At 40.2% G+C, this 20,593-nt stretch overlaps 1 protein-coding gene across 2 annotated transcripts in view; it reads right to left on the reverse strand.

Moving 5' to 3' along the window:
* Positions 1–20,593, reverse strand: part of SPTBN1 (spectrin beta, non-erythrocytic 1) — a 306,162-nt gene that overhangs the window by 159,979 nt on the left and 125,590 nt on the right. The window lies entirely within an intron of this gene.

Raw genomic sequence — 20,593 nt, forward strand, 5'->3', positions numbered from 1 at the left:
GACCTAAACACTGCTCTCAACCCTAAGTTAGACTGCTCAACACTCCACTCCTCCACACCATTATCGAGGATCTCCAAAATTAAATCACATTTAGAGAAAATCGTAGCCCAAGATGTGTGGCGGACCTTACACCCGCAGACTAAAGATTTCACCTACTTCTCATACCCACATGGTGTTTACACCAGAATTGACTATGTATTTGCGGATGTGGGGGCTTATCTCTTTTCAATTCGGCCTCGATATCCCCAATCACATGGTCCGACCACGCCTCCATAGTTTGCTCAATGACATGGCCTTCTAAACCCATAAAAGATTTCCTCTGGAGACTCGACGAACACTTACTGACAGATCCGGGAGTGATCTCCAAACTGACAGAATCCCTCACAGAGTACTTCACACATAACTCCCTACCTGAGACCCACGCCCACACTCTCTGGGAAGCGCATAAGAGCGTCATAAGGGGGAATCTGATAGCCCTTAAGGCACACATGAATAAATCCAAGAGAGAATACACAAACTCCCTGATAACACAAATACTCCACTTGGAATCCCGACACAAGAAATTCCCCTCCGACAGAAACCTGTTAGACGAAATAACGGCTCTCAGACAGACTCTAGCTTCCCATCTCGACAAGACACATAAAAGGCAAGCTTTCCTCACCCAACAAAAAAACTACGAAGGAAGAAACAAATCAGGCAGATTATTAGCGAGATACCTCAAGCAAAAAACACACCAAAAATACATCATGCAGTTAAAGGATAATTCTCCACTCAGAACATCTCTAAAGCCTTCAAATACTTCTTCCAGAAATTATATAACATACAACCCACCGACCCCAGTAACCCATCCCAAATCTCCACCAGGGCACAATTAATAGAGGGATATCTCAACAAACTACATATACCACAATTAAACGACCAGCAGAAAGAAAAACTAGAAAACCCCATCTCCCTGTCTGAACTTAAATTAGCCCTGAAGCACCTGCCCAACGGAAAAGCGCCAGGCCCAGATGGCTTTAGCAACAAATATTACTCAACCTTCCAAGATACTCTCACTCCCCACATGCTGAAATATTTTCAATCTATAGATGAAAGTAATTCATTCCCCTCTTCCGCACTGGAAGCCCACATAATTTTAATCCCCAAACCAAACAAACCCCAAGACCTTCCCAGTAGCTATCGGCCAATATCATTGCTAAACACCGATGTAAAGATATTTGCTCGCATATTGGCACTCAGATTGAATGACGTCCTCCCAGACCTGATCCACCTGGATCAGGTCGGGTTTGTACCTGGAAGGGAAGCTAAAGACAACACGGTCAGGGCCTTAAATTTGATCCACTACGCTAGAACTAAAAACATCCCCTCTGTAGTATTATCCACCGACGCAGAGAAGGCCTTTGACCGTGTTGCCTGGGACTTCATGCGGGCCACATTGACCCACATGGGTCTGGGCACGAAGACCCTTACTAGGATCTTTTCATTATACTCTTGCCCCACAGCTAGATTGTTAGTCAATGGAACTCTATCCCCTCCATTTCCTATTAACAACGGCACACGCCAAGGCTGCCCCTTATCCCCCCTTCTATTTGCCTGCGTCATAGAAGCTTTAGCAATTAAGATCAGGCAGAACCCTCAGATAACAGGTATCAATATTAAAAACCACAGATACGTTGTGTCACTATTTGCCGACGACATGCTCCTTACTCTCACTAACCCTGACCACTCGATACCCCATCTTCTGGACGAATTTGCAAACTTTAAACTCCTTTCTAATTTTGTTATTAATATGTCCAAATCAGAAATTTTAAATGTCAACATGAAAGGCCCTTCCCTGGACGCCACACGAGCAGTTTCCCCCTTCACTTGGTGCACTCATTCTCTAAAGTACTTGGGAATCCATCTGACCTCCTCACACGACGACCTATTCCACCTCAATTACACCCCTATCAAGCACAATATCATACGAGACCTCTCCTCATGGGGTTCCAAGAACCTAACGTGGCTAGGACGTATCGAAACCATTAAAATGAATATTTTCCCACGCATATTATATCTTCTCCAGACACTACCGATCCCACTCCCCAAGACATTCCTTCCATCCCTTCAGAGAGCATTCAGCGACTTCATTTGGCGTCGCAGACCGCCAAGAATTAGCAAACAAACAATGTTGACCTCCAAATCACAAGGGGGGCTGGGGGTCCCCGACCTCGCCGCCTACCGCCAAGCGATCTTTTTACAACGCATTGTAGACTGGAATATCCACTACAACCATAAAAGGTGGGTCACACTAGAACACCTATCGATAGATAAACCTCACTTAGGAAGGCTGTGTTGGAGCAGCCCTCGCCTACTAAAGTCCATCAACTCATCCAACCCAATAATACAGGAAACATTTCAGGTCTGGGAACATACAATCAATACATCTCACTTCATTTCATCAATCCCTTCACCCTTGACCTCCTTGATAGAAAACGGAGAGTTTATCATTAGACCATACACCACACAAACCACCACAGGAGCCACAAACAGAGATCTTACAATACACGAACTAACCAGTAACGAAATCCTCCTCTCACAAAATGACTTGGTAACAAAAGGCCTCGCATGCTTTGAAGACTGGTTTACATATGCACAGGTAACCCATTTTATCACCAAACACCAGGGCTATAGAAATATGATCAGGCCCCTGACCTCTTTTGAAACCCTTTGCACCCAAGAACCCCCCCTACGACATACACTCTCGATTATATATAAGATCCTGACCCACACTCCCCCAGGCCATATCCCCCCTTACCTTGAAAGTTGGGAGAGGGACCTGGGAGTAATCATCTTACCTCACACGAGTAGATTAATGTTCCAGGGCACAAAAAAATCCTCTATCTCATCCTCAATTCAAGAAGTTAATTTTAAACTCTTGCATAGATGGTACCTAACCCCGAGAAAGCTAAACCGTCTCTTCCCCTCCCACAGCAACAAATGTTGGCGCTGCGGTCATGTTAACAGTGACACCGCCCACATGTGGTGGTGGTGCAACAGCATCCAGAATTTCTGGAGAAACACCATCTCCGAAATGGAGACCATTTTGACAACCCAATTCCCGATTGACCCCCTCATTTGGCTACTACACAAACCCCCCCCAACACTTAAATATAAACCCTACCTACACCTCCTCAACATTATGACCAATGGGGTTAAAGTATTGATAGCTAAGAACTGGAAAAGTAGGGAGGCCCCCTCTATGAATATGTGGATCACAAAAGTCACGGAAATACTAGATCTGGAGGAATACTACTTCCTCAAAAATGACAAAATGGACTCCTATGCGGAACTCTCCCAACTTTGGACCACTTACATCCAAAATAAACACAAAGGCACCAATTAGTTAGTCTTCCCAAAAATCAGTCAGGTTTCCTCCCATTCACTACCTCTACATAACACGCTAGCAGGGGATCCAAAAGCATCCCACACCCATCACACTCATGTTCTGTGCGCGGGCGGAGCGGGGGCGCCCAACCTCCGTTCATGTAAATTGTTTTGTATTTAAATTCTCAATTTTTAAAAAAAGGATAATCAGGACAATACCCTTTGGTAGTTACCTCCCAGTTTCTTGCGATCCTACAACAGGACTCTATCACAGACTTTTCAACCATAACCTGATATCGCAGAACACTCAGAACGGACATCCTGGGAGGTCCTGCCATTTTGTGCCGATAGGCACCTTGCATTTCGACTTTATCCTTAAAAATTAACCGCTGTTGTTGTACCTGGCGACCTGGAGCTGCGTCTCCAACTACTTGTAACCTCATTTTTTTATCCTACAATAAAGCTGTTTCAAAAAAAAAAAAAAAAAAAAAAAAAAAAAGACTAAAATTCTGGAAACTTCTAAGCTATTTAGCCCATCTGTAAAAATTTGACTACGAAACCCCCCCCCCACAAACATCTCTATGTAAAAAAAGAACAACATTTTACCTCAAAATGTCCTCAGTAGCCCTATCCCATTGTAAAGGTGCTTTAAACATCCAATCAGGATGCCTGTATCACGGAAGAGTGCAACTAGCATGTCACTTTACTTCCCTCAGTTTAAGGAAGACTTCAGTGAAATCTCATGACATCACAGTTTAGCAGAGTTGCAGGAGCTCATTTACACTGTTGACAAGAGTGCAGCAGTTTCCCATGTACCACAAACTGAGTAAGTATATAAGAAATACCTTTTAAAGAGGGGCAGCTAGATGCTTTAAACAAAGTATGACTATTTATTGTGTTTAATATTGATGCTGCATAGGTATGATGTGTTTGATTGGTCGTGTTCAGAAGATAAGGCAACTGGAGGAGGAGTTGGAGCCCGTCACTCATGAGATGGTTAAACATCATAATACTAAGACCTGTGGCACACACACAAGGTGGCTCTAAAATATGCTGCGGCCTAAAAGTGGAGAGCTGGGCTTTCTAAATGGAATGCACAGAAGTAGAATTGCAAGGAGCAGAATAAGCTGTTTATGCTACTTGATGGCAGCGTAGCACATATTTCAGGGAAACTGCATTCCAGCACACTGACAATGACTAAAGACTATTTACAGTCTATATGTAAGGTTTATTCCTTACTATTACTGCCTTGGGGCTAACAAGTCACTGAACCGCTCATTACAGTACCATGCAATACCTAAAAGCTATCCCATTAAAAACAATTCTGTTTGCTGAAACTGACTTCTTTAAAAAGGGTTTCAATAATGTCCTTCTCTTCTTCTGTAAAAAAAAAAGAATACATAAATGATAATAATAAAAGGTGATCTGTAGCTCTACATTCCCACAGCATTCAACATATTTTTAGATTATTGCTAATTTGGACACAGCAGAAGTAGACACAACTGGAAGGCCATTAAACAGTGTGAGGATTGTTTTCCCTTGCCACTTCAGGATATGTGTTTGTGATTTAGATAGAGCATACAATTGTAAACAATGTTTCAATTTACTTCTGTAATCTAATTTTCTTTGTTCTCTTTGTATCCTTGCTGAAAAGCATATCTAGGTAGGATAAAAGGCAGCAATGGGAGCTAGCTGCAGATTGGTGGCTGCATATATATGACTCTTTCCATTGGTTTAACAAATATGTGTTCAGCTAGCACCCAGTCATGCATTGCTACTCTTTTAGCAAAGGATACCAAGAGAATGAAGCAAATTTGCTAAAAGAAGTAAATTGGAAAGTTGTTTAAAATGTTATGCTTTATCTGGCATTTTTTGGGGTTTGCCTTAAATAATTCAACTATGCTTACAAATTTGCTTAGAAATCCACAACAGCCCTAATTCTTGGGGAAACCTCTGGTTTATCAATCTCTCCACCTAACTATCCATCCCAAACTATTTGTATTACAGATATGTAGCACATAGATTACCAAGAGCACCACTAGAATTTCTTTTATGCTCTCCTTGCAGATTCAGTATCAAAAAGCAAGACCCTTGTGTTGCTGTCAGACAGCAAGAACCCATTTAGTAATTTAGAACATTTCCTGTATTTATACCCCACCCTTGACAAGATCAGTCGCAGCTTTTTCCTTGGCCCCCCACACCAAATGCTTCCCGGTGTGAAGAGAATAAGCAGCCTTTTGTCATGGACCACTGTTGAAAACCTCCTCTCCACGCCCTGATATAAATTCCCCTGCTTTTCATTAGCCTGAAGTGAATGGCTAAAGAGAGTGGAAACACCAGTGATTTATGTCCTTGGGTCTGTGCTTGGAATAGTTAGTTTCCATAATTTTGCAGAATATACGATGCAGCTTTAATATTAAATCATAGCACATCCCAACATGCACTGCCATCTGCTGAGAGTAGAATCTGCAGCACACTAGGTGAAAGAACAGTTTTAGGTTGCATCTCCTGCACACACTTCCAGAAAAGAATGTAATATCCTGGCAGCCCTGCAGGCAGCAAATTAAGTAAGCCTTACATCTGTAAAAATGTGTTCTGTGTATTACTTTCTGAAGCCTGTTTACTGGCATCCAGAGTGAGTTAAGAAAAAAATATTCCCTTTCCCCTTTCCACCAAGAAATGACTGCAATACATTTCTTATAAAAGCATCAGAGCTGTATCTGGTAAAAAAAAAAGTGTTTAAAATATAATTGTTCAAATCTTTAAAACAGGTGACTGATGAATCACTCTATAGTGGGGCTTGTAAAATCCACCTAGGATTTTACTACTGGCCTTCAAGCATTATTCTACATTTATCTATATCCAGTCACACTTGTCTATTTTCCAAAGAATGTCCAGCTGCTCAATTTTCATGCTGATTCCTAACTGATATAAAATTTGTCAACCTCTGATCTATAGTCTGTATAAGCTTTCTCTGTCCTCTAGTGAGGCTCTTCCTCATCATTAAAGGGACAGTCTACACCAGAATTTTTATTGTTTTAAAAGATAGATAATCCCTTTATTACCCATTCCCCAGTTTTGCATAACCATCACAGTTATAATATACTTTTAACCTCCGTGATTATCTTGTATCTAAGCCTCTGAAAACTGCCCCTTTTTTTAGTTCTTTTGACAGACTTGCAGTCTAGCCAATCAGTGCCTGCTCCCAGATAACTTCTCGTGTATGAGCACAGTGTTATCTATATGAAATATGTGAACTAACACCCTCTAATGGTGAAAAACTGTTAAAATGCAATCTGAAAGAGGTGGGCTTCAAGGTTTAAGAAATTAGCATATGAACCTCCTAGGTTAAGCTTTCAACTAAGAATACCAAGAGAACAAAGCAAAATTGGTGATAAAAGTAAATTGGAAAATTGTTTAAAATTACATGCTCTATCTGAATCATGACAGTTTATTTTGGCCTAGACTGTCCCTTTAAGGGTCCCAAGCATTTCCACAGATCCAACAAGGGATACTTTGTGATTTGATATAACGCTCAGTGGAGGCCTTGCTGGTTCAGATAATTATGCACCACAGTGGAGTGAAGGCCTTCTTGGTCAGGAAAATACAAGCAATATGGGCTCATAAATATGTGATAATTCAAGCGCATGTACACTGCATAAATATTGCAGAAACAATGAAATCACCTCTATAAAATTGGTTCCTGTGAAAATGCAATCAACTCAGACATCAAATATTTAACATTAGAATCGTACGCAGAGAAACAGCGTCAGGTAATAACCTAAGAGGCAATGTGCCTGAACTATATAGTATAGACAGCAGGTGATATAACAATTGCCCATAGCTGCTGAATTCCCAGTCACGCTACACACATACAGATTAATACATCAGTAACTTCTAGAAACACTGTGGCAGGTGTCTACATTTCTTTCTTAATTAGTATTTCTTAAGATTCTGTGTTATCATAGGACCCTGATTACTAGAAAATTAAGAAATGATAGTATATAAATATGTGCCACAGATTGCGTTTCTGAATGTAGACACATGCATTGAATATTAATTGCTAGATAGACTGACATTGTAAAACAATAATCGGTTTAGTTTTATCTACTGTCTCCATTTAGAAACCGGTTTCATAGAGGGAATTTTATTGTTCCTGCAAGGTGTATGCAGCGTACATAGGATTCAGCAAATAGATTAAATATAGAATGATTAGTGCCTGGATAGAATATACAAAAACTCACAAAAAATCTAGAGGTCTTCAAACCTTAGAAAACAGAGATACAGTTAAAAAACAATAGGTTATTTTGGAAGCACAAATAAAGTGTCTTCTATGTGTTAAACAGTGTTAAATGGTATCAAATGCAACTAATTGCTGAAATGTATAAAAGGAAAGGGACGCACAACTATATGAAAATAAAGGCAGAATAAAAAAACGAATGTATAAAATAAACGAGCAAAGCATATGTGTATAGCACACCGATGGATACATATGACAAACACCTGAATTTAATATATCACTTTAGGGTAAAAACACCATGGCGAAATTATATACCATTAAACATATAAATATACACAAAACAATAAATTAATTTAAAATCAAAAGATACATAAGATAAAAGTTCATGAAAGCTCCTGGTGGCTAGGGCCGGTTATGAGTGTCAGTTCAGAGAAAGGCCCTTAGGATTAGTTTAGCTGTTCCTCCTTAATTCACCTATGGAAAGGAGCACAAATATCCTCCTTAAAGGTAGTAGCAACAAGTGGATAATAAAGTATATCTGTACTCAAAGGTCAGGAAAACGTGATCATCTCCACTGTCAGGCTGCTTCTCAAGGACAGATGTCTAACGCTCCGGGAGTCCTCCGGGTGGCCCTCTATTTGGCTGATAAGGCTACAAATATTCACCCTCTCTCTGCAAACAAATTCGCTCACAGCAACGGACCTCAGATAGATTCCGGTCAAAAAGTTTTAAACTGTCAGCAGACAGTACGGTGAAAAGTTATGTCCAATGCAGGTACGCTTCAATAAGGGAAGCCCCTGTCAGCTGGATGGTTGATAATGCTGAGGAGCTTGACAAGATTTTATTGGAAACACGTTGCTCAGCATCATCAACCATCCAGCTGACAGGGGCTTCCCTGATTGAAGCGTACCTGCATTGGACATAACTTTTCACCGTACTGTCTGCTGACAGTTTTAAACTTTTTGACCGGAGTCTAAGGTCTGTTGCTGTGAGCGAATTTGTTTGCAGAGAGAGGGTGAATATTTGTATCCTTATCAGCCAAATAGAGGGCCACCAGGAGGACTCCCGGAGCGTTAGACATCTGTCCTTGAGAAGCAGCCTGACAGTGGAGCTGATCACGTTTTCCTGACCTGTGAGTACAGATATACTTTATTATCCACTTGTTACTACCTTTAAGGAGGATATCTCTGCTCCTTTTCATAGGTGAATCAAGGAGGAACAGCTAAACTAATCATAACCGGCCCTAGCCACCAGGAGCTTTCATGAACTTTTATCTTATGTATCTTTGATTTTAAATTCATTCATTGTTTTGTGTATATTTATATGTTTAATGGTATATAATTTCGCCATGGTGTTTTTACCCTACGTGATATATTAAATTCAGGTGTTTGTCATATGTATCCATCGGTGTGCTATACACATATGCTTTTTCCCCTTATTTTATACATTCGGTTTATTATACAGCGTTTATTTTCATAAAGTTGTGCGTCCCTTTCCTTTTATACATTTCGGCAATTAGTTGCATTTGATACCATTTAACACTGTTTAACACATAGAAGCAACTTTATTTGCGCTTCTAAAATAACCTATTGTTTTTTAAGCGTGCATAGGGTTGCCACCTCGGCCATGTTTTCCTGGACAGTTATAAGTTACACATGCTGCAGGGTGTGCAGGGAGGAACATGAATAGTGCTGTCCAGGGTCATTATTTTTGTGCTGTCCAGTAGCACAATGCATGGTTCCCTCTGCACACCCTGCAGCAGGTGTAACTGATAAGTGTCCAGGAAAACATGGCCCAGGTGGCAACCCTAATCATACATGATCTTGGATAATCACATATTTATGAACCCATATCGTTTATAAGGAGCAGCCTTTTCAAATGGATATGATTTTATAGTCAAAAGATCTACTGCACACATATGAGTAATTAGCCTTAGAACATACACGTTAAGTAAAGGCTCTTCAAGTAACGGCTCTACTAGCAATGACTCCACCGGGTGTTACAGCCAATGATGAAGCATCACATGTGGAATCTGCGAAAATATGGGTCCATGGCAGTTTGGCGTCATCACTTTGAGCTTGATTATGTCACACACAATGAGGAAGTGACCAACTGCATTTTTTGCGGAGGTCACTAATGGAACCCATTTCTTGGATCCTATCTGTTTTAGTAAGAGGGAGATGGGAGCCTATATTTGAGTTAGAAGAATTCACACTTAAAGAGACAGTCTACACCTTAGTCATCTTAAAAAGTCTTACTTTAGATTAAGCTGCAAATATCGTCCTGCACCCTTTCTATATCATGCAGCAGTAACAGTAAAAAAGTTATTTTAAAATGACTATTGTTTCTGGTCACTTTGAAATGGCTGCCAAACTCTGCCCACTGATGACATCATAATCTGGGCTGCATTACAACAGACTGTCAATGCTATGCAGACCAGATTGTGATGTCATCAGTGGGCAGAGCTTGGCAGCTATTTCAAAGTAACCGGAAACATTAGTCATTTTAAAAACAGAATTTATGTTTACCTGATAAATTACTTTCTCCAACGGTGTGTCCGGTCCACGGCGTCATCCTTACTTGTGGGATATTCTCTTCCCCAACAGGAAATGGCAAAGAGCCCAGCAAACCTGGTCACATGATCCCTCCTAGGCTCCGCCTACCCCAGTCATTCGACCGACGTTAAGGAGGAATATTTGCATAGGAGAAACCATATGATACCGTGGTGACTGTAGTTAAAGAAAATAAATTATCAGACCTGATTAAAAAACCAGGGCGGGCCGTGGACCGGACACACCGTTGGAGAAAGTAATTTATCAGGTAAACATAAATTCTGTTTTCTCCAACATAGGTGTGTCCGGTCCACGGCGTCATCCTTACTTGTGGGAACCAATACCAAAGCTTTAGGACACGGATGAAGGGAGGGAGCAAATCAGGTCACCTAAATGGAAGGCACCACGGCTTGCAAAACCTTTCTCCCAAAAATAGCCTCAGAAGAAGCAAAAGTATCAAACTTGTAAAATTTGGTAAAAGTGTGCAGTGAAGACCAAGTCGCTGCCCTACATATCTGATCAACAGAAGCCTCGTTCTTGAAGGCCCATGTGGAAGCCACAGCCCTAGTGGAATGAGCTGTGATTCTTTCAGGAGGCTGCCGTCCGGCAGTCTCGTAAGCCAATCTGATGATGCTTTTAATCCAAAAAGAGAGAGAGGTAGAAGTTGCTTTTTGACCTCTCCTTTTACCAGAATAAACAACAAACAAGGAAGATGTTTGTCTAAAATCCTTTGTAGCATCTAAATAGAATTTTAGAGCGCGAACAACATCCAAATTGTGCAACAAACGTTCCTTCTTCGAAACTGGTTTCGGACACAAAGAAGGCACGACTATCTCCTGGTTAATGTTTTTGTTAGAAACAACTTTTGGAAGAAAACCAGGTTTAGTACGTAAAACCACCTTATCTGCATGGAACACCAGATAAGGAGGAGAACACTGCAGAGCAGATAATTCTGAAACTCTTCTAGCAGAAGAAATTGCAACCAAAAACAAAACTTTCCAAGATAATAACTTAATATCAACGGAATGTAAGGGTTCAAACGGAACCCCCTGAAGAACTGAAAGAACTAAGTTGAGACTCCAAGGAGGAGTCGAAGGTTTGTAAACAGGCTTGATTCTAACCAGAGCCTGAACAAAGGCTTGAACATCTGGCACAGCTGCCAGTTTTTTGTGAAGTAACACAGACAAGGCAGAAATCTGTCCCTTCAAGGAACTTGCAGATAATCCTTTCTCCAATCCTTCTTGAAGAAAGGATAGAATCTTAGGAATCTTTACCTTGTCCCAAGGGAATCCTTTAGATTCACACCAACAGATATATTTTTTCCATATTTTGTGGTAAATTTTTCTAGTTACAGGCTTTCTGGCCTGAACAAGAGTATCAATAACAGAATCTGAGAACCCTCGTTTTGATAAGATCAAGCGTTCAATCTCCAAGCAGTCAGCTGGAGTGAGACCAGATTCGGATGTTCGAACGGACCTTGAACAAGAAGGTCTCGTCTCAAAGGTAGCTTCCATGGTGGAGCCGATGACATATTCACCAGATCTGCATACCAAGTCCTGCGTGGCCACGCAGGAGCTATCAAGATCACCGACGCCCTCTCCTGATTGATCCTGGCTACCAGCCTGGGGATGAGAGGAAACGGCGGGAATACATAAGCTAGTTTGAAGGTCCAAGGAGCTACTAGTGCATCTACTAGAGTCGCCTTGGGATCCCTGGATCTGGACCCGTAGCAAGGAACCTTGAAGTTCTGCCGAGAGGCCATCAGATCCATGTCTGGAATGCCCCACAGTTGAGTAATTTGGGCAAAGATTTCCGGATGGAGTTCCCACTCCCCCGGATGTAATGTCTGACGACTCAGAAAATCCGCTTCCCAATTTTCCACTCCTGGGATGTGGATTGCAGACAGGTGGCAGGAGTGAGTCTCCGCCCATTGAATGATTTTGGTCACTTCTTCCATCGCCAGGGAACTCCTTGTTCCCCCCTGATGGTTGATGTACGCAACAGTCGTCATGTTGTCTGATTGAAACCGTATGAACTTGGCCTTTGCTAGCTGAGGCCAAGCCTTGAGAGCATTGAATATCGCTCTCAGTTCCAGAATATTTATCGGTAGAAGAGATTCTTCCCGAGACCAAAGACCCTGAGCTTTCAGGGATCCCCAGACCGCGCCCCAGCCCATCAGACTGGCGTCGGTCGTGACAATGACCCACTCTGGTCTGCGGAAGGTCATCCCTTGTGACAGGTTGTCCAGGGACAGCCACCAACGGAGTGAGTCTCTGGTCCTCTGATTTACTTGTATCTTCGGAGACAAGTCTGTATAGTCCCCATTCCACTGACTGAGCATGCACAGTTGTAATGGTCTTAGATGAATGCGCGCAAAAGGAACTATGTCCATTGCCGCTACCATCAAACCTATTACTTCCATGCACTGCGCTATGGAAGGAAGAGGAACGGAATGAAGTGTTTGACAAGAGTTTAGAAGTTTTGTTTTTCTGGCCTCTGTCAGAAAAATCCTCATTTCTAAGGAGTCTATTATTGTTCCCAAGAAGGGAACCCTTGTCGACGGAGATAGAGAACTCTTTTCCACGTTCACTTTCCATCCGTGAGATCTGAGAAAGGCCAGGACTATGTCCGTGTGAGCCTTTGCTAGAGGAAGGGACGACGCTTGAATCAGAATGTCGTCCAAGTAAGGTACTACTGCAATGCCCCTTGGTCTTAGCACCGCTAGAAGGGACCCTAGTACCTTTGTGAAAATCCTTGGAGCAGTGGCTAATCCGAAAGGAAGCGCCACGAACTGGTAATGCTTGTCCAGGAATGCGAACCTTAGGAACCGATGATGTTCCTTGTGGATAGGAATATGTAGATACGCATCCTTTAAATCCACCGTGGTCATGAATTGACCTTCCTGGATGGAAGGAAGAATTGTTCGAATGGTTTCCATTTTGAACGATGGAACCTTGAGAAACTTGTTTAAGATCTTGAGATCTAAGATTGGTCTGAACGTTCCCTCTTTTTTGGGAACTATAAACAGATTGGAGTAGAACCCCATCCCTTGTTCTCCTAATGGAACAGGATGAATCACTCCCATTTTTAACAGGTCTTCTACACAATGTAAGAATGCCTGTCTCTTTATGTGGTCTGAAGACAATTGAGACCTGTGGAATCTCCCCCTTGGGGGAAGCCCCTTGAATTCCAGAAGATAACCTTGGGAGACTATTTCTAGTGCCCAAGGATCCAGAACATCTCTTGCCCAAGCCTGAGCGAAGAGAGAGAGTCTGCCCCCCACCAGATCCGGTCCCGGATCGGGGGCCAACATTTCATGCTGTCTTGGTAGCAGTGGCAGGTTTCTTGGCCTGCTTTCCCTTGTTCCAGCCTTGCATTGGTCTCCAGGCTGGCTTGGCTTGAGAAGTATTACCCTCTTGCTTAGAGGACGTAGCACTTGGGGCTGGTCCGTTTCTACGAAAGGGACGAAAATTAGGTTTATTTTTGGCCTTGAAAGACCTATCCTGAGGAAGGGCGTGGCCCTTACCCCCAGTGATATCAGAGATAATCTCTTTCAAGTCAGGGCCAAACAGCGTTTTCCCCTTGAAAGGAATGTTAAGGAGTTTGTTCTTGGAAGACGCATCCGCTGACCAAGATTTCAACCAAAGCGCTCTACGCGCCACAATAGCAAACCCAGAATTCTTCGCCGCTAACCTAGCCAATTGCAAAGTGGCGTCTAGGGTGAAAGAATTAGCCAATTTGAGAGCACGGATTCTGTCCATAATCTCCTCATAAGGAGGAGAATCACTATCGATCGCCTTTACTAGCTCATCGAACCAGAAACACGCGGCTGTAGTGACAGGGACAATGCATGAAATTGGTTGTAGAAGGTAACCTTGCTGAACAAACATCTTTTTAAGCAAACCTTCTAATTTTTTATCCATAGGATCTTTGAAAGCACAACTATCTTCTATGGGTATAGTGGTGCGTTTGTTTAAAGTAGAAACCGCTCCCTCGACCTTGGGGACAGTCTGCCATAAGTCCTTTCTAGGGTCGACCATAGGAAACAATTTTTTAAATATGGGGGGAGGGACGAAAGGTATACCGGGCCTTTCCCATTCTTTATTTACAATGTCCGCCACCCGCTTGGGTATAGGAAAAGCTTCTGGGAGCCCCGGGACCTCTAGGAACTTGTCCATTTTACATAGTTTCTCTGGGATGATCAAATTCTCACAATCATCCAGAGTGGATAATACCTCCTTAAGCAGAGCGCGGAGATGTTCCAACTTAAATTTAAATGTAATCACATCGGGTTCAGCTTGTTGAGAAATTTTCCCTGAATCTGAAATTTCTCCCTCAGACAAAACCTCCCTGGCCCCCTCAGACTGGTGTAGGGGCATTTCAGAACCATTATCATCAGCGTCCTCATGCTCTTCAGTATCTAAAACAGAGCAGTCGCGCTTACGCTGATAAGTGGGCATTTTGGCTAAAATGTTTTTGATAGAATTATCCATTACAGCCGTTAATTGTTGCATAGTAAGGAGTATTGGCGCGCTAGATGTACTAGGGGCCTCCTGAGTGGGCAAGACTCGTGTAGACGAAGGAGGGAATGATGCAGTACCATGCTTACTCCCCTCACTTGAGGAATCATCTTGGGCATCATTTTCAGTGTCACATAAATCACATTTATTTAAATGAGAAGGGACCTTGGCTTCCCCACATTCAGAACACAGTCTATCTGGTAGTTCAGACATGTTAAACAGGCATAAACTTGATAACAAAGTACAAAAAACGTTTTAAAATAAAACCGTTACTGTCACTTTAAATTTTAAACTGAACACACTTTATTACTGCAATTGCGAAAAAGTATGAAGGAATTGTTCAAAATTCACCAAAATTTCACCACAGTGTCTTAAAGCCTTAAAAGTATTGCACACCAAATTTGGAAGCTTTAACCCTTAAAATAACGGAACCGGAGCCGTTTTTAACTTTAACCCCTTTACAGTCCCTGGTATCTGCTTTGCTGAGACCCAACCAAGCCCAAAGGGGAATACGATACCAAATGACGCCTTCAGAAAGTCTTTTCTATGTATCAGAGCTCCTCACACATGCGACTGCATGTCATGCTTCTCAAAAACAAGTGCGCAATACCGGCGCGAAAATGAGGCTCTGCCTATGATTAGGGAAAGCCCCTAGAGAATAAGGTGTCTAAAACAGAGCCTGCCGATATTATTTAACAAAAATACCCAGATTAAATGATTCCTCAAGGCTAAATATGTGTAATATATGAATCGATTTAGCCCAGAAAATGTCTACAGTCTTAATAAGCCCTTGTGAAGCCCTTATTTACTGTCTGAATAAAAATGGCTTACCGGATCCCATAGGGAAAATGACAGCTTCCAGCATTACATCGTCTTGTTAGAATGTGTCATACCTCAAGCAGCAAAAGACTGCTCACTGTTCCCCCAACTGAAGTTAATTCCTCTCAACAGTCCTGTGTGGAACAGCCATGGATTTTAGTAACGGTTGCTAAAATCATTTTCCTCATACAAACAGAAATCTTCATCTCTTTTCTGTTTCAGAGTAAATAGTACATACCAGCACTATTTTAAAATAACAAACTCTTGATTGAATAATAAAAAACTACAGTTAAACACTAAAAAACTCTAAGCCATCTCCGTGGAGATGTTGCCTGTACAACGGCAAAGAGAATGACTGGGGTAGGCGGAGCCTAGGAGGGATCATGTGACCAGCTTTGCTGGGCTCTTTGCCATTTCCTGTTGGGGAAGAGAATATCCCACAAGTAAGGATGACGCCGTGGACCGGACACACCTATGTTGGAGAAATATATATTTTTTAATGTGCAGGAGGATATTTGCAGCTTAATCTAAAGTACGACTATAAAATGACTAAGGTGTAGACTTGTCCCTTTAACTGAATGGTCACATATCCACTAATCTGCAAATGATCACCTGCCTCACAAGGAACATGGAGGTTTTAATTCAGACGCCTTGTTGCTTCTTACAACATACAGAGGGCCATGAGACTATTCTCGAAAGATGGGATCCATAGATCCTTGTTTCTTTAAGCAAAAGCAACTTTGCAGGTATCTAAATGTAAATGAGAGCCGAGTGAGTGTGAAAATGTGTTATACTGTAAAGATCTGTATTGGCTGATTTGTTTATTTTTTTCACTATGCTAAGTGTGGTCATAGCTAGGAGCATACACTGACAAAATTAGTTGTAACCCCATTGTGAAACATCTGTGTAGTATTAAATTGTATCTAATAAATTATATTACTACCTGGTTTCTGCATATAGATACATTTTTATCTCCTAATTCCAATTACAACTTTTATTAAAAACAAGGGGGGGGGGGTAGTAAACAGATGCTTAATGTGGAACTATAAAGAGTTTGTTTGAAATATTTAGGAACTAATGACACTCGTTTAGTTTACTATTTACAGAAAATTATGCAATATTATTGTAATTGTTATTATATTCCATGTGGCGGATTTTAAGATGTTCCTTTCTAAAAATGTTTGTGGTCTGCTGAAAAATAAAAATAGTTTTGGGGGCAACTAGAGTACAGGCATACCTAGCTTTATTGCACTCAGCAGATATTGCTCTTTTTAAAAATTGACTGTTATGGCAACCCTGTGTCAAGCAAGCTTATCGGCACCAGCATATATATATTTATATATACATATAAACACATAAATACACATGAATATACATGACCCCCCCCCCCCTCCTTACTAATTTATAGTACTGTGACATTTTTTTATTTAGCTCAGACTTACTTTGTCGTTTATCTCGCAAATACAGTTGATGTGTATGGACCTGGTCTGTATTGCAGTGTATTTTTGGGGTATTTGTAATGTATATCCTCAATAAAAATATTATTGAGAAGAAAAAAAAATCTTATCAGGAACTTTTCTATGGTATAGATCCGAAAGAGCTGGAATTTGACCCTTCAAAGAACTTGCAGAAAAGCCCTTTTCTAAACCTTTGTGTAAGAATGCCAATTAAAATTATGCTTTTCACACCAAGAAAGAAAAACTTTCCATACATTGTGACAGATCTTCCTCATGACAGGTTTTTGTAGTCTGGATCTAATTTATTTACAACAGCATCAAAAAAACATGGCTGCTTCAAAACTATGCATTCAATCTTCAAGCCATCAAGTTTAGAAACTCGAGATCTTGATGATAAATTGGACCCTGAGACTAAAGGTCATGACAAAGAGGAAGAGAACATAGAAGAAAGTTGGACATCTGAACTTAGTCCATGAAACAATTTCTGCGAGGCCAAGCTGGAGCAATCACTGACAATAGCCCTTGGAATACTTTGGCGATCTTACCACCTTGATAGAAGCTATACACCATTATAAACTCAGTAGTTGTTCGGTTAGGGGCACAGCACCAGCGGATTCTTGGGTAATTAGCACGGAAATAAATATTAACTACCATGCTGCCAAAGTATATGTGCTATTAACAAAATGACTACTGCAGCCTAAAGCGAACTACTCCGAATTGGAAGTACGAGCAGAGTAAAAAGATATGTGACACAAAGCCAGTGCAATCTATTGTATATTACCAAAAAATGGAGCGTGCGTCATAGCTCTAGCGAAATAAAGAAACAGCAAACCCAAATAAATATTTAAAGTCAATTGCTTAATGTGTTAAGATATACAAAAATCTATTGCCCAAACATTAAAAAGGTATCCCAGACTGTACAATCCTTTAAGCTATATCCATAAATAAGCAAGACTAAGTAATGTGGTGTAAAATAGTCTTATAAAAATTCTCCCCTGGCTATAATGTACACTAACAAATGTACCTATTAATAGCCGGTGGACTACGAGAGTGCAAAATATAGTATTTTATGTACTTACATGAAATGCACTCCTTCTACTGTACTTAGTTAGCCACAGGAGAAATAACTGCTTTCAGTAGAGAGCCCATCCAGTGCTGTGTAGATCACAGCAGATGATCATTGTAAGGAGTATCTCAATGACCCAGCAGGATGAGGCTATGGGACCGGTCCCTGCGACACCTGCGGCAGACTTGTGACTAACTCCTACATCGGAAGTAATTGTGTCACTACCCTATACTCCAATATTCTCTCTGATTTTGGAAGCAGCTCTCTAAATGGAAAATGGGCCTACAATCGGTCTGAGGACCCCTCTCAACAAAGAATCTGGAGCAACTCAATTATTCACCTTTCTCCTGGTAGGCAAATATAAGACTAGCTAAGGGAGTCTTGGCCTCCTCCTGGTGGCTGGGAGTTGAGTTCCAAAAGTAATGAATTTGTGGACTATCACCTTCTTACAAAAGAAAAAAACTATTTCAGAACTTGGATTAAAAACTACAGTACACAGCAGTGAAAGAGTAAAGTTTGGAAAGCATATGATTTAGGCCATAGTTGAGAATGACTATATAATTATATAATTGGGCAATCCAACATTTAACTAATATAAGCTATATAAATTATTAAGTGTGTCTATGTATGTGTGAGTATGTACATGTGTGTGAGTATGTACGTGTGTGAGTGTTAGTGTGTATATATATATATATATATATATATATATATATATATATATATACACATATATATATATACATATATACACACATACATACATACATACATATACACACACACATGCGTGTGTGTGTCAAAGAAATATAATCTCACACATATACCACAATAGGAAAAAAGTAATTGCACATAGGAAAAGCCAAATTTCATAATTATCAGCAGGAATTTCTTACTGTAAAATTCCAGCCCTGTATTATATAACACAAATTGCAGCAGACAATTAATAGAGTAGACTTTTCCCTGTATGTAACATTGATTGGGGCTAGTAACTTTTTTTTAACCTGACTAGCAAACAAGTTTTCCAACCTTAGAGGTGTGTCTTTGTGTATAGACACCAACACAAACATATATCACACCATTCATTTGTATAAGTGATATATACGTAATCATACTGATAAAATGAGGCCAGTAATATATAGTTATATGCCAGAAGCAGATCTAGTTAGCTGGGCATGCACGTGTGCTGATGTGTATATGAGTTACCGTATGGAGAGGTTATTTTGTAAGCAGAGGGAACGTGTATGCAGTTCTCTACACGAAGAGCTGCTTAAAGTCACAAATCACAGGCTTGGGAAGCTACTAGGCTGCTTGGAAAAACAGAAAAGTTTTGCAAGAAAATGTTATATCTTTTTTGTATTTTCTTGTCCTGTTGTCAAATGCTTTAATAAGTTTATGTTTATGGAAAAGCCCTTTTCTAAATCAACCATTTATAACAAATGTTGTCGCTTATGGTGACAACGGTCAGTATAAAAAAACAAACAAAATGCTAGAAACGGCATGCCACATGACTTTTTATTTTAAATCCAGAACACAAACAACTAATTTCCCTCCTGCAGTTTAACACCACGCGAGGATGTGTCTTAAAGACTCAGGCACTTCTTTGCTTCTGAACAATATATTTCTAAGACAGAATAATTGTATTAAGGCCCCAGAACTAAATGGCACTCTGTAGCTGGTGACTTTCCAAGCAGTATATATCCTCATGCAAGTCACTGCCATATGGCTACACTACTGAAACACTGGTATTCATTTTGTTAAAAATAATGTAACTATCCTACATATCATTTTGTTGTTTTGTTATCATATATACATTGTTTTTTTGTTACTATCATGTAGCTATCATACATATACATTGTTTTTTTGTTACTATCATGTAGCTATCATACATATACATTGTAACAAAAAACAATCATGTAGCTATCATACTTATACATTGTTTTTTGTTACTATCATGTAGCTATCATACTTATACATTGTTTTTTGTTACTATCATGTAGCTATCATACTTATACATTGTTTTTTGTTACTATCATGTAGCTATCATACTTATACATTGTTTTTTGTTACTATCATGTAGCTATCATACTTATACATTGTTTTTTGTTACTATCATGTAGCTATCATACTTATTGATTGTTTTTTGTTACTATCATGTAGCTATCATACTTATACATTGTTTTTTGTTACTATCATGTAGCTATCATACTTATACATTGTTTTTTGTTACTATCATGTAGCTATCATACTTATACATTGTTTTTTGTTACTATCATGTAGCTATCATACTTATACATTGTTTTTTGTTACTATCATGTAGCTATCATACTTATACATTGTTTTTTGTTACTATCATGTAGCTATCATACTTATTGATTGTTTTTTGTTACTATCATGTAGCTATCATACTTATACATTGTTTTTTGTTACTATCATGTAGCTATCATACTTATACATTGTTTTTTGTTACTATCATGTAGCTATCATACTTATACATTGCTTTTTGTTACTATCATGTAGCTATCATACTTATACATTGTTTTTTGTTACTATCATGTAGCTATCATACATATACA

This window comes from Bombina bombina, chromosome 4 (genome assembly GCF_027579735.1).
Source record: "Bombina bombina isolate aBomBom1 chromosome 4, aBomBom1.pri, whole genome shotgun sequence".
Taxonomy (NCBI): domain Eukaryota; kingdom Metazoa; phylum Chordata; class Amphibia; order Anura; family Bombinatoridae; genus Bombina; species Bombina bombina.